A 15142-nucleotide genomic window follows, 5' to 3' on the forward strand; every position below is an offset into this window, starting at 1 on the left:
GCAGGTACATAAAAAGTCAATTCTTTTGAAGGAAAATAATGTAAAAGCATGAGGTTTGGGTTTCAAAACTTTAGTAATAAGATTAATCTAATAATATATAAATGGATAATTTATATTAGCTTTATACTTTTTAGTTGATGCATCTGGTAGTGAATATAACAGAAAATGGACCATGTAATCCGTAGACACCATCAATAGATTTCTAGCCCATATAGATTTAAGTCATTTCTGTTATTTTCCCCCTTTTGGTATGCAGTGTCTTATTAATGATATATAACATTTCAGGCTGTTGAACTTTAGAACACAGCAGAGATGTGGAATTATATTTGGGTAATTCACTTTGAGGAATTGCTGGCATGTTCTATAATTCTATCATTTAAACCTTCTCCTTTAATTTTATCTGTTGATAATTTCAATTATTTTATATTGCCAATAAGTCACTGATGACTATACCAGTGAGATTTTGTTATAGATGTTAGTCAGAGAAGCTAATTAGCTTAAATTATGTACTGTGCAAAGCCAGCAATTTCTTTTTTAACACTGAGAATTGGCACTTAATATTAACTTTATACATGGATTGTTTGGGTGTACTATTCTTAGAAGATAATTTGTGTCAGGTGCCTCTCCTCAACTTGGAGCGCACAAACTTGTACATTCCGGAAAAACATTTTTCAGCTCTCTTTCTTACTTGCTGGCTCACTGATTTTATTTTGTTTTGCAGGATGAAGGCATTTCTGGTAAACACATTGCTCTGGTCAAATGTTTTGCAAGATTTTGTGTGTGTGTGTGTGTGTGTGTGTGTGATATCTGATCACTACTTATAAAGCTATCACAGTGCCCTTCCCATGATTTCCCCTGTTGTATTTTGCCTAGAGAGCACCTGATTCCACACTGTCCATCTCTGCAACATTTTCTTCACAATCTGCCCAATCATAAATTTCAATTATTAGAGGACTCTACACATAGCCTTAGAAAAGTTTAATTAACTATTCTTTCTTTCCATTTTTTTTTTAGAGGGATAGGGAGGGAGGGGCCCAGGGAGAGGAAAAGAGAAACTTAAGCAGCCTCCATGCTCACCCAGTGTGGAGCCCGAGGCAGGGCTAGAATTCTAGACCCTGAGATCATGATCTGACCCAAAATCAAAAGTTGGACGCTTAGCCCTCTGAGCCACCCAGGCTCCCCTCGTTAACTATTCTATATACTTTCTGAAAACACTACCTCTTGTTTTTTTTTAATTACACCATTATGCATTGCCTTATTTTGAACAATACAATATAAGAATTTACAGTATCTTTAAGTAATGTTATTCATGATACTTATTAGTGGCTTATGTATTACAGATTAAAGTCTTCAATGTAATTTAAAAATTGCTTGTGGCCATGAGCCATATTTTGTATGTCATTTAAAGCACATGGTACCTCCCATAAGGCTAAGTATTTTGGCAAGTCAATCTACCATCCTATTTAACTGATACTTATTTAACTTATTTATTGCCTACCTACTGTGTTCCAGACACCGTACAAGGTGTTAGGTACCTTTGTCTCTGATATCATGAAGCTTTATTCAGGTTCTTACTAGTAAGTAGCAATGTATTAATTTAGTGACTTAAGGAAGAGTATATTTAAAAGTTTTATGCCTAATGAAGTCTATGCTTAATGAAAAATTCATGCTAAGTTGATTTCACTTTAGAGTTTTTATATTTTGTCATCAATAAAAAATTGAAAACTAGCAATGGGATAATTAAAAATTAGACGATGTTGAATTTGGGGAATATATGAATTTTGAAACTTTGCCAAATAAAACATCATAATCTATAAAATGAGAGAGCCTTCTATTGAGTGGCACTCAACTGACAGGCTGTCTTCATCCAAAAGCCAAGTGAGCTCTAAAAAAACCTCTCCCTGGCACAAGCAAGAAAATAGGCTAAAGAAGACAAAGTTCAAAGTCAAGGATGAGTAGCACAAAAAGAAGCCAATTATGATGAAAATTGCAGATACAGAGGAGATATACCAAGGTTGCATTAAATGAGAGAATTCTCTTAAAATCATTGAAAATATGGGGAAAAAATCTTTGAAAATAGGAACAGATATAGCTGGAGGTAGAAAAATTAAACTGATAAATTGAAGCAATATGGACAGGAAAACTGAAAACACATATGTACACACATTCATTCTATGTCAGATTTTAAGTGTCAATTTGGCTAGGCCACAGTACCCAAATATTTGGTGAAACACCAATCTAGATGTTTCTGTGAAGGTATTTTTTTAGATGAGATTAACATTAAAAGTCATGACTTTGATTAAAGCAGATGACCATCTATAATGTAGATGGGCATCATCTAACCAGTAGAAGACTTTAAGAGAAAACAAACTGGGGTTCCCAAAGAAGAGAAAATTCTACATCCAGACTGTCTTCAGACTCAAGCTGCAACATAAACATCCCCAGATCTCCACCCTGAGGGAATACCCTGGAGATTCTGGACTTTCCAGCCTCTGCAATCACAGGAGCCAATTCCTTAAAATAACTTTTTCCTCTCTCCTTGATATCTGTAACTAAGTTTATATCTGTATTAGGGTGCCTGGGTGGCTTAGTCGGTTGAGCACTGGACTCTTGATTTGGACTCTGGTCATGATCGGGAGGTGGTTGGATCTGCTGGCCTCAGGCTCCGGGTTCAGAGCTGTGTCAGCTTGGTATTCTCTCTCTCCCTCTGCCCCTCCTCTCACCCTCTCTCTTTGAATAAATATCTTTAAATTTATATCTGTATCTATCTATGTACACATCTATCTATACCTATCTCTATCTGCTATTTACCTATCAATAGATTTACATATCTCTGTATATTTGCCTATATATCATGGATAGAGATAGATCTACAGATAAATGGATGGATAGATGATAGATAGATAGATGATAGATAGATAGATAGATAGATAGATAGATAGATAGATAGATGATAGATAGATAGATGATAGATAGATAGGTGATAGATAAATAGGATGGGATGGGTAAGAGAGAGATGGTAATGCCCTGAAGTTGTTCTTCAGGGGAAAGACTTGAAGAACTGGCAGCAATGGTCTCCTGGGACAAATTTTAGATACCTTGAAGTTGCCAGGAGGAACATCTGGACTGAGGATATGCAATGAAACATGCTTTCAGGTTGCTGTGGCCTCGGACCATTACAGATCCTGTAAGATTGGGCTGCTTCTGGGAAGAGGGTCTGATTATGCAGTTCTCGGCGCTGCCCCAAATGCTCAGGACATCCCAAACCATGTTCTCCCTGATGTCTGTACATCTGCAACTTCAACTGTTCTGAATGAAGTCTGAAATTGGCTCCTGTGCAGGCATGACAAAGAGACCCCGAAAAAAGAGGCAAAGCACTCCAGATTGGTAAGTGGCAGTTAAGGGAGCAAGATGTTAAATAACAAAAATTCAACTGAGTCCATTTTAAAGATCCCATTGGCTTTATTAAGTGACTCATGAATTGGTCAGCATCCTGTCAATGAAATAGAGGGGCATTCTGAGGAGATGTACAATATAGAAGGTTTTTTTATAGAAAGAGGGTGGGGCAAGAAAGTTAATAGTAAAAGAAAAGGATTGTTACTTGCAAGGTGGGTTTCCCTTAGGGAGAAAAGCAGGTGGTCTTATGCAGATGACCTCTTCTTTCTTTGGGGGATGGAAAGGGCCCAAGTGGCATACTCATTGGCAATGATTGAAAAATTACAGACTGCAATTAAGAAGACATTTTGGGCGAGGGGGGAGGGGATTGAAATTGCAATTAGATGAGGTATCAAGCCCCAGTTTGGGAATCTGGTCCAAGTGACACCACTTCAGTACCTGTAGTTTTTTGTTTTGCTTTGTTTTGTTTTTTATTTTTAACAAAGGGAATTTACACATGAGGCTTGTCTTGGTGGCTGCAAAATGAGTAAATCTCTGTACCCACGTGCTATAATCTTGAGTTTATATGGAAGAGTTAATGGGGTCCAGATGGTCTCAGTAATACATCACTATTTCAAGGCTGCACCCTTAAAGTGGCTGCTAGTGTGGGAAAAGTGGGCGGAATGCACATTCCAAGGACAAGGGGGGTGGGGGGATTGGTCAGGGTGGCAGGGTAAGGAGCCTCTCCAATTGCCTGCTCCAGGTCACTGGTCAACTGGTAGTCAGGTCCTCTTGATGGCCTTTTGACCAGCTCATAAAATCTCACACACCTCATCTTGGACAATGTGACTTGATCTGTCAGTAAGGGGTTTTATTAGCATGGAGGTGGTTCATTTGGTGGCTGTCTGGTTGCATTGGAGGCAGATGCCACAACAACAATATAGACACATGCAGGAGAAAACACTCAAGATAATGATTCCCAAAATAAGTAACAATTTTTTTCTACCAAGAGCCCCATGGTCTGAATCACTGATTTATTAAGTCCCCTAAGCTGGGGGTCAGACCACTCAGGGCATTCACTTGTGTCCTCATGTGACTTAATAAAGATGACATATTAGCAGACTCATCCGTTTTGAACACACAGCATTCTGTGTGGATAATGGCACACGTGCCTCCTTATGAGACAGTGATAATACTCAACACCCACCCTATTGTGGAGGACAGTTTTTCTACTAGAGGCGTTTCAGTATTTTGTAAGACAGGATTCATTGGCTATAATTGAAGGTGTGCTTGGGTGAATTTACTAAGGGCTTCTGTGAGTGCAATAACCACCTTCCTTCCAGTGGCCAAATGATCACACCATGGGAAATAGAATGTGCCTCTCTGGCCTTGAGAGAGAGGCTGGCAATTTTTTTTTTTTTTTACAGTGGGGCAGATTCTATCCTGTGCCCAGGGAAAACCCAGGGTGCAGGAGCCCAACCACCCCAGTGGAAGCCAGGGCCAAAGATCTCTGCCACACAATCCTTGGGTCCCATTCTGGGCCACCCAGTACATATCTGGGCTATGCCACTAGTCAACATCCACCTAGTTGCTATTCTTTAATGTGGGAGAATGACTACACAGTTCCAGTGATATCCACCCCATATTACTGGTGCAATTGGGTTGGTTCTGTTTAGAGTGATTTTTCAGTTCCCAGCATAGGGGTGCATGAGTGCTCAAATGTCCATGATCAGAGGCAAGCAACATGAACCCATCCCAAATCTGAGTGTAGCCATTCGTGGCTCCGATGATGGTATTTTTAGGATCCTTCCAGTGAGTCATTCGATGGTCTGTCTGTGTAGTTTGATTGATAGGAGAAAAGAATACACATGCACAGTGTAATAGCAAATAAATTGGATTGCATCAGCTTGCTGAGTGCTAGGGGTGGCAGCACCTTATGAGCCAGGACATGGAAAACAGTGAGGACTGCTTCAGGCTCTTGCAAGTGAACCCAAATATCTTTCTACATATTCTGGATTATTCATGAACATCCACCCCTTGGCTTCCCTTTGTCCAAACCTTAGGATTAATCCATTTAGAGCAGTCCAACTGTCATTGCAAAGTGTTTATGGCAGGGCTCCTAAATGATCACTAGCCAAACCACTGAGTTCAATACACTGGTTGCTGTGGTTTGCTCCTGTTTCCGTACAGGTGGTGTCAGTATCGGGCTGAGTAGTGACTGCAGTCCATGTGGGTGGATTGCCCCAATCAGAACCACCTCAATGTTTAGTTACTTCTCATTTTAGATACCTGCAACACCACATGACTCAGTATGTTATAAATAATAATAACAAAAATAAGGACAATAACAGAACTACAAGCTTTGTTATTTGTGGTTATGAAGACACACGTTTATTTTCGATGTCAGCCCCTGAAATAGCAATAATTGGAAATGTCATTAAATTGAATAAAGATTTTGATTTAAATTACACATTTAGATATTAACAAAGATGTAATTTTTCCATCTGAAGTCTAAATTCTTCCATGTTCTTAATTTAATGTACTTTCTACCTTCAAAAGAACTTGAAAAATAAATGATAATGAATTTACTTTTATCCTTCATAAATACTTTAATGTAGGGTTGACTCATGAACGGGAAGATATGCATTTGACCCTATCATGAATCTCAATCAGTAAAATACTCTGAGAATAAATAGCTTTCCCAGTGAAGCAAATTAATTTCTCCAGGACAGCAGGTAATTTAGTTAATCATCTTTTCTACCTTTGTACATAATACTCTGCTCTCCTGAAACAGTTACATTTGCCTTGCGGGAGGAAATTGCTCAGCTCTAGAAACCTTTACTCATCAGACTTAGTTTGCACTTATATCCAAGGCTCATTTTGCTTTGCAATTTCCCAGAATTTGTTTCCTAAAAAAACGAATATTTATACCAGTATGTTTTCAACCTTTCTGAATATTTTAAATGCTTTTGGCTCAAAACACCTTAGCAATTATCAGGATGAATCCATTATTGTACTACTATAAATATACAGATATTCACTTTATTTTCAAACTGAATGAACTATATATTACACTTAGCTGTCAGATTTCCATTTCAGGAGACTCAATAGGGAAACCAGGAGATATCGTTAATGTAATTTAAAGTAAAGACTGAAAACAAAAATTAGTATGAAATACTATCCTGCCATTGATTTAACAGAAAAGACTTTAAGAGCAAATGAGCAGTAAAAATATGTGTTAACAACAGACATAAATTGTTCTTTGTTTTACTTAACACAGCACTACGACCTACCAGTTTATGAAGAAGTATAGTTATACTCTCAACACCAGAGTTTGATGGCATCGTTTAAATAATATGACTGTTAACACCTAAAGCAGTGGTAGCTTAAGCAACGCTTTAATAAAAAGATTACTACGAGCACATTACATTAGGTAGGCAGTACAATAAAATTTTCTAAGGCTCTCTAAATATTGTAATTTGGAGGAAAATATAAATGATGGTCCATTGATTTCTATGTATTTTCTGCTTTATGCAACAGGAATAAAACAAAAGTATCACATAAATAAGCACTTGTGGCAATAATATATTGAAAAGTATATTATGAAAAATTTTCATTTTTTTCACTAAGAAGATTTTATTTTTAAACTCATTGGTCTATGCACTTAAATTGCACAGTAATGTAGGGGAATAGAAGAGATAAATAAATGGAAGGAACCTATTCAAAAATAAAACTTGAGGGCCATGTACAAATCACAGTGAGATTCAGATTGTGACATTTATTGTAAATGGCGCTAAAACATTAAAAGTTCTGTTGTAAAATTATTGTTTTATCTTCCAATTAAATCAGAGCATTCATCAGTGGTTTAAACAAAGTGGTTCACAGAAGAGAAGTATTTCTGTCAGACCAGACAAAGATTAAGGATTTCTCAATTCTACATCCATCTCTGAACAGATTCTCCTCTCCAACTTGCATTTCATTATCTGCAAAATGGCAAACAGTATGACCTATATTTTCATTAACGTTTGAAGGAAAGGGGATGGGCATGCTTCCATTCCTGGCTATAATGCCATAATTATCTCTATGCTATCCTAAAATATAAACCTCTGAGTGACTTTAAACTTCCCTCTGCCTTTTACATATTAAATCAAAGGCTGCTTCTTCTTGCTTTGTTCCAAAGCATAGTTTTTATTTTATGTTACTTCAAAAGCACAGTATGAAACAGGATGAGGGTAATAGGCAGTAGGTGTGGTGGGGGTGAATAGGAGTGCGGGAAGGAAAAGTCCTGGAGAGAGGTAGGAGAGAAAGTAGAGGTCTGCAACTGACTTCTCATGTCAATTGTAAAGGACTCAATTCATCCAGGTCATCTGAGAATTGTAGTTTCTTCCCAGAATTGTCTGTTCAAAGGAAGATTGTCTCGGACATTTATCACTGGGCTCCCATCCTTTCAGTGTTCTTGTTGGGTGGGAAGAGAGACATTGACTCGCTTCCCAATTGCACTTGTCTATGGTTTCAGTAAAGAACCCGTGGCAAAAAGCAGAAAAGTCCATACCATGCACTTGAGGTAGCATACTGGAAACAGGTTGACCTAGAGGCAGGATGTAGAAAAAAGAACTCATACAGCAATTCAGCAGTGTGGCAAAACACAAAATCAATGCACAGAAATCAGTTGCTTTTCTATACACTAACAACGTAACTGTAGAAAGAGAAATTAAGGAATCAATTCCATTTACAATAGCAACAAAAGCATAAGATACCTAGGAATAAACCTAACCAAAAGACGTAAAGGATCCATACTCTAGAAACTACAGAACACTTATGAAAGAAATTGAGAAAGACACAAAAAGATGGAAAAACATTCCATGCTAATGGATTGGAAGAATAAACATTGTTAAAATGTCTATCCTGCCCAGAAGCATTTACACTTTCAGTGATGTCCTTATTAAAATACCATTGGAATTTTTCAAGGAGCTGGAACAGACAATCCTAAAATTTGTATGGAACCAGAAAAGACCCCGAATCTCCAAGGAAATGTTGAAAAAGAAAAACAAAGCTGGGGCATCACTTTGCCTGACTTCAAGCTATATAATAGCTATAAAGCTGTGATCACCAATACAGCATGGTACTGGAACAAAAACAGACACATAGACCAATGGAACAGAATAGAGCCTCCAGAAATGTATCCTCAGCTCTATGGACAACTAATCTTTGACAAATCAGGAAAAAATATCCAATGGGAAAAAGACAGTCTCTTTAGTAAGTGGTGCTGGGAAAATTGGACAGCTACATATAGAAGAATGAAACTGGACCATTCCCTTACACCATACACAAAGATAAACTCAAAATGGATAAAAGACCTCAATGTGAGACAGGTGGATTCCTATCCACCAAAATCCTAGAGAAGAACAGAGGCAATAACCTCTTCGGCATTGACAACAGCTGCCTCTTTCAAGACACGTCTCCAAATGCAGACAAAAGAAAAAATGAACTTTGGGGCTTCATCAAGATAAAAAGCTTTTGCATAGCAAAGGAAACAGTCAACAAAACTAAGAGGCAACCCGCCGGAATGGGAGAAGATATTTGCAAATGACATTACCAATAAAGGGCTGGTATCCAAGATCTTTAAGGACCTTTTCAAACTCAACACCCAAAAAACAAATAAATCCCATCAAGNTAAATCCCGTCAAGAAATGGGCAGAAGACATGAACAAACACTTCTCCAAAGAAGACATACAAATGGCTAACAGACACATGAAAAAATGTTCAACATCACTCGGCATCAGGGAAATACAAATCAAAACCACAATGAGATACCACCTTATACCAGAGAGAATGGCAAAAATCAGCAAGATACGAAACAGCAAAGGTTGGCGAGGTTGTGGAGAAAGGGGAACTCTCTTACACTGTTGGTGGGAATGCAAACTAGTACAGCCACTCTGGAAAACGGTAGGGAGGTTCCTCAAGACACTAAAAATAGAGCTACCCTATGACCCAGCAATTGCACTACTAGGTATTTACCCCAAAGATACCGATGTAGTGAAAAGAAGGAGCACATGCACCCCAATGTTCATAGCAGCATTGTCCACAATAGCCAAACTGTGGAAGGAGCCGAGATGCCCTTCAACAGTTGAATGGATAAAGAAGATGTGGTACATATATACAATGGAATATTATTCAGCCATCAGAAAGGATGAATACCCACCATTTGCATCAACATGGATGGAATTGGAGGGGATTATGCTAAGTGAAGTAAGTCAAGCAGAGAGAGACAATTATCATATTGTTTCACTCATATGTGGAACATAAGCAATAGCACGAAGGACTATAGGGGAGGGGAGGGAAATCTGAAGGGGGAGAGATCAGAGAGGGAGAGGAACCATGAGAGACTATGGACCCAGGGAAACAAACTGAGGGTTTCAGAGGGGAGGTGACTGGGGGGAGGCAGTAACAGAGTGATGGGTATTAAGGAGGGCACCTGTTGTAATGAGCACTGGGTGTTATAAGTAACTAATGAATCATCAAAAACTAATGATGTACTACTATACAGTGGCTAACTGAACATAATAAAAACAAACAAAAAAGAATAATGCCCATTTAATGAAAAAAATGGGCAGAGGGTAATAAAGAATGAAATTTTGCCATTTGCAGTGACGTAGATGGAGCTAGAGTATATTATGCTAAGCAAAATGAGTCAGTCAGAGACAGACAAATACCAGATGATTTCATTCATACATGGAATTTAAGAAACAAAGCATATGAACATAGGGGAAAGAAAAAAAAAGAAGGAGGAAAACCATAAAAGAGACTCTTAACTATAGAGAATAAACTGGGGGTTGCTGGAGAAGAGGTGGGTAGGAGGATGGGCTAGACGGGCATTAAGGAGGACACTTGTGATGAGCCCTGGATGTTACATGTAAGTGATGAATCACTAAATTCTACTCCTGAACCAATATTATACTACATGTTGATTAACTAGAATTTAAATAAAACCCTGAAACCTTAAAAAATACAATAATAATAAAAAATAGGCACATGATCTGAATAGATATTTTTCCAAAGAGAACATACCAGTGGCCAACAGACACATGAAAAGATGCTCGACATCAGTAATCCTTAGGAAAGGCAAATTAAAAGCACAATGAGACGTCTCACACCTGTCAGAATGGCTAGACTCAAAAAGACAACAGTAGGTGTTGACGAGGATATGGGGTAAAAGGAAACCTCATGCACTGTTGGTAGGAATGCAAACTGGTACAACAACTGTGGAAAACAGTACAGAGGGTCCTCAAAAAAATTAAAAATAGAATTGTCATATGTAATTCCAGTAATGGATATTTACTCCCCAAATCAAAAATAAAAACAATAATTTGAAAAGACATATGCCCCTCTGTGTTTATTGCAGCATTATTTACAATAGCTAAGGTATGGAAGCAACCCAGGTATTCATCAACAGATGAATGGATAAAGATGGGTGTGTGTATATGTGTGTATGGCACACACATACACATATACACACACTGGAATATTACTCAGCCATAAAAAATGAGGCCCTGCCATTTGCAAAAACATGGATGGATCTAAAGGGCATGTTATGTAAAATAAGTCAGAAAGAGAAAGACAAATACCTTATGATTTCACTCATATGTGGAATCTAAGAATCATAACAAATGAACAAACAGAAAAAAAAAGAGACAAATGATAAAACAGACTCTTAAGTACAGAGAACAAATTTGGGGCTGCCAGAGGGGAAGTGGTTGGGGCGTTGGGTGAAATAGATAAAGGCAATCAACAATACACTTATTTTGATGAGCACCAAGTAATGTGTAGAATTACTGAGTCATTATACTGTATATCTGAGAGTATTACATGCTGTATGTTAATTATACTTCAATAAAAATAATAATTTTTAATCATTTAAAATCATTTACTCTAATGATTATATATCTTTGACTTGTTACAGTGCATCCAAAATTAATATTTTTATATTTTTAAGAATAAGGAAGACCTAAGAAACTTTTAAGGAAAACAATTCTTAAATTCCGGTTGTTTCTGAAAAGACATTTACGTACATAGATGCCTGTATAATATGTACAGATGCATGGATCTTTAGTATACAAATACCACCTGGGGGTTAGCAGATATCTCCAGGGAATGTTCATGCTTAGCTCAAACTCAATTATTTCTAATTGAGATCTCTGGGATCTTGGCTCCTCAGCTCATAGCCACTTTCAGAGTCTAAACTTCAATCACAGTCTTTCCAGTTTAGTTACAGTGGAGGAAACACCAACCTGCTGCTTGCCAGAAGGCCTCTGTTCTCTCTACTTCCTGTATTGTTCTTCCTCTCCCTGCAGTCTTTTGATTGACTTGATTGCTCTTTACAATAAAGAGAATGAGTTTTCTGGAGGCACCAGGGGTAATTTTTGACAGAGGTTTTCTCCATGAGAGGATTATTGTAACATCAGCTGCTCTCTCATGTGCAGAAACAGACATTTGTCACAGTCTCTTGATAACCCTTTCTGAGCCCCTTCAGAACCCAACACGGTGTGTGCTACACATAACTTCTTCAATAAATACTCATTTCATGAAACATTGTAGAAGCCACTTTAATAACGCAATCCCTTAAAACTACATGGAAATGAGAACCATGCAAAATACGAAATCTATGAGTACTTTCGAGAATTACCTAAAATATGGAGTGAATTCTTTTAAATAAGTAACAGTGAAAAACATTAACTGTTGTAGAAATTATTCAATGTAGAGAATCTGACTAAAGGATAGATAAGTAAAGTAATAATCATAACGTATTACAGTAAATACATTTAAAGATATAGTAAAGAATCATTTGTGAACGGGGAAGATGAGTGTTTGAATCATCATACTGTACTGAATGGAGAGTTTGAGAAGGCTTCCTTGAGGTCAAACTGCCTAAAACGGGAAAGCAAATTAATAATCCAAGTAAAGAGTAAGGAAAAGGTCATTACAGACAAGAGGAACAGCACATGTGAAGGCCCAGAGGTATGAGAGTAAATCTACAATATAAGAAAGGCGCATGCAAATGTAACTAAATGCTAGGGGCATAATTGATCCCATTAAATACTAGTCAAATAAAGAAATGATAGAATTGTAAATCCTTGACATTTGTTAATCCCATAGTAATTAACACCTCAATATGAAGAGCCGCAGGAATGGTTCTGATAAATTATGAAAGATATCAGGATATAGGGGAAATTTGAGTTATTGAGGAGTAGTACTCTAACCCACATTAGCTCATGTGATTGAGAAAGACCATATGCCTTCTACAAAATACTCACTCCTGCTCCTCATGGGGGCAGTGTGCTGCATGGACCAATCCTTTTTCTGCTGACCACAGAAAGTATTGTCTTACAAAATAGACATTCTAGATAAAAGCCCAATACTGCTTGGACACTAAGTATGGTCATATCTCTACATTTATTAGTGGTACAGGTAGTTTAAAATACAAATCTCACATCTTTTTGAAATGGAAGTTTTTTTTTTTTAAGATTTTATTTATTTATTTGACAGAGATAGAGACAGCTAGCGAGAGAGGGAACACAAGCAGGGGGAGTGGGAGAGGAAGAAGCAGGCTCAGAGCGGAGGAGCCTGATGTGGGGCTCGATCCCATAACGCCAGGATCACGCCCTGAGCCGAAGGCAGACGCTTAACCGCTGTGCCACCCAGGCGCCCCTGAAATAGAAGTATTGACGCATTTTCAAAAAAATGCAATGTAAACTAAGGAGTTTTCTCTCCCGCAGAAAATTTTGTGATTGAAGAAGAATAACATATTATGGTCACACTTCAGTTCTCAGTGCTGCCGAACAGTAGTCACTCATTAAGTTGCATTTAAATATATGAAAATGAACCACAAGTGAGTTGTTAAAAATCATCATTTTGTTAGCAATGTTTAGATTACATTTTGCCTCTGGAAAAAGTTCCTGTTCATTTTAGTGTATTAAATATAATGTATAAAAATCCTCAGACCCTCATTAAGAGCACCAAATTTCTAAATATAAAGTTTTCTTAATACTCCATTGTATTTTAAGCATACTTGGTACAATCTAGAAGATGGGTTGTTACAAATCAAGAAAAGAACATTTTTTAAAGAAATACGTAAACCTAAAGAAGAAAATAGCTTTTCAGTTGTTAAAGGCAGCACATAAGAACTTAAAGACCTGGAATAAGAAAACTAGTAACTGTCAGCTTAAACTTGTGATTCAAAAGTAGCATTAAAGAATTAGGATTGCCTTATAAGTGCAACACAGGGTGTCTAAGGAATAATAAAAAAGGAATAAGTTTAATTGCCAATATGTTACAAATGGGTTTCATTTTATTATTTTAAAGTGTTGCCCTATTTTAACATCCTTTTCTAATTAAAAGGCACGTTTTAAGAGCTTAATTGTTAATACAACTTCACCCTTTTATTTTAAATTATTGATATGCTCAAGCCTGAAAATACATTTCTCAGGGCACAGGCTGCCCCAAATGAATTCAATGGCTAATTTTCTAGGATAAAGATGGCTCTACAGATCTATAAAAATCAAAGAAGTGGAACACTGCAGACTTTAAACTGTCACCAGTTGCTCAAACTCAGACTATGCTTCATAGGCAAATAGGTGTTAAGTCACATACTGGAGCCTTTATTAAATGGCCCAGTGATATTTTGTTAAATTAATGAATTACCATAAATTATCTTGATATTGATATCAAGGTATCAGTGTGGTTACAACTATAACCAAGAGAAAATTAGAGATCCTTGGAAGAAAGAGTCTATAAGATGATTCCTTTCGTCTTTTTAGAAAAAATATATTTTATTAAAAGCAAAAAAAAAAAGGGCACCTGGATGGCTCAGTCTGGTGGGCATCTGCCTTCGGTTCAGGTGAGGGTCCTGGAGTTCCAGGACCAAGTCCCACATCCATAGGGCTCTCTGCACAGCGGGGAGTCTGCTTCTTTCTCTGACCCTCCCCCCTCTTGCGCTTTCTCTCTCTCCCTCTCGCTCTCTCAAATAAAGAAATAAAATTTTTTAAAAAAGCTTAGCTTTTCTAGTATACTATATAACTTCATTTAATCAGGATTTGCATATTTTCAAATATTGCATGTTACTAATAGCAACTGTGCAATAACGAAAACAATAAAGATATGTTAATTATTATCAAAAGAATGATAACAGATTAGGTAGTACTTTCATTTTTTTAAACCACTTGAAATAGTATTTTCTTCTTCCTATAATTAGATGTTAAAGAATTAAGTCAACAAAATTAATTAAGTACCATAGCAGTCTGTTAGTTTCATAGCTCTTAACTTCATAATAAAACCTCTATGATTAGTCTTTTCATTTTGTATAATTTTGATGTTTCTAAAATAATGCCTTTATTCCACTTTTCTCTACTAAAAATTATTTTTGTTCTAAAACTCTTAACGTCAGTATTTTTATCCAAGTGTGCTGTGTCCAAAGGCAGAGAAGCAGTCCAATCATGTGAACCTGAAAAATTGAGAAGAAAACTGATTTTCTCTGCTCTTCTTCCAATACCGACTTTATTTAGCAAAGTGAAACAATAATAAAATAAAGCATTTGAACTTCCAGAGTAAAGTTTAATAACTAACAATAAAGATGTTTTAAAATGGATATTTAATAAATTACAGAATGGCAAGTAAAAGAAATGTAAGAGGTAGTTGGCATTTTCAATTGAACAATGTATCTCTGTCCTCCAAATAATAAAAAAAATGCACTCTTACAAACTATCAAATAGTT

The 15142-nt window shown here is 36.9% G+C and overlaps 2 pseudogenes; one reads left to right on the forward strand and one right to left on the reverse strand.

Annotated features, from left to right (window-relative positions):
* The window catches only part of LOC100464867, a 63630-nt pseudogene extending 60360 nt beyond the window's left edge, over positions 1-3270 (reverse strand).
* A 73-nt stretch (positions 3271-3343) lies between these two features.
* Positions 3344-15142, forward strand: part of LOC109490916 — a 194027-nt pseudogene continuing 182228 nt past the window's right edge.

This window comes from Ailuropoda melanoleuca, chromosome 1, assembly GCF_002007445.2.
Source record: "Ailuropoda melanoleuca isolate Jingjing chromosome 1, ASM200744v2, whole genome shotgun sequence".
NCBI lineage: Eukaryota > Metazoa > Chordata > Mammalia > Carnivora > Ursidae > Ailuropoda > Ailuropoda melanoleuca.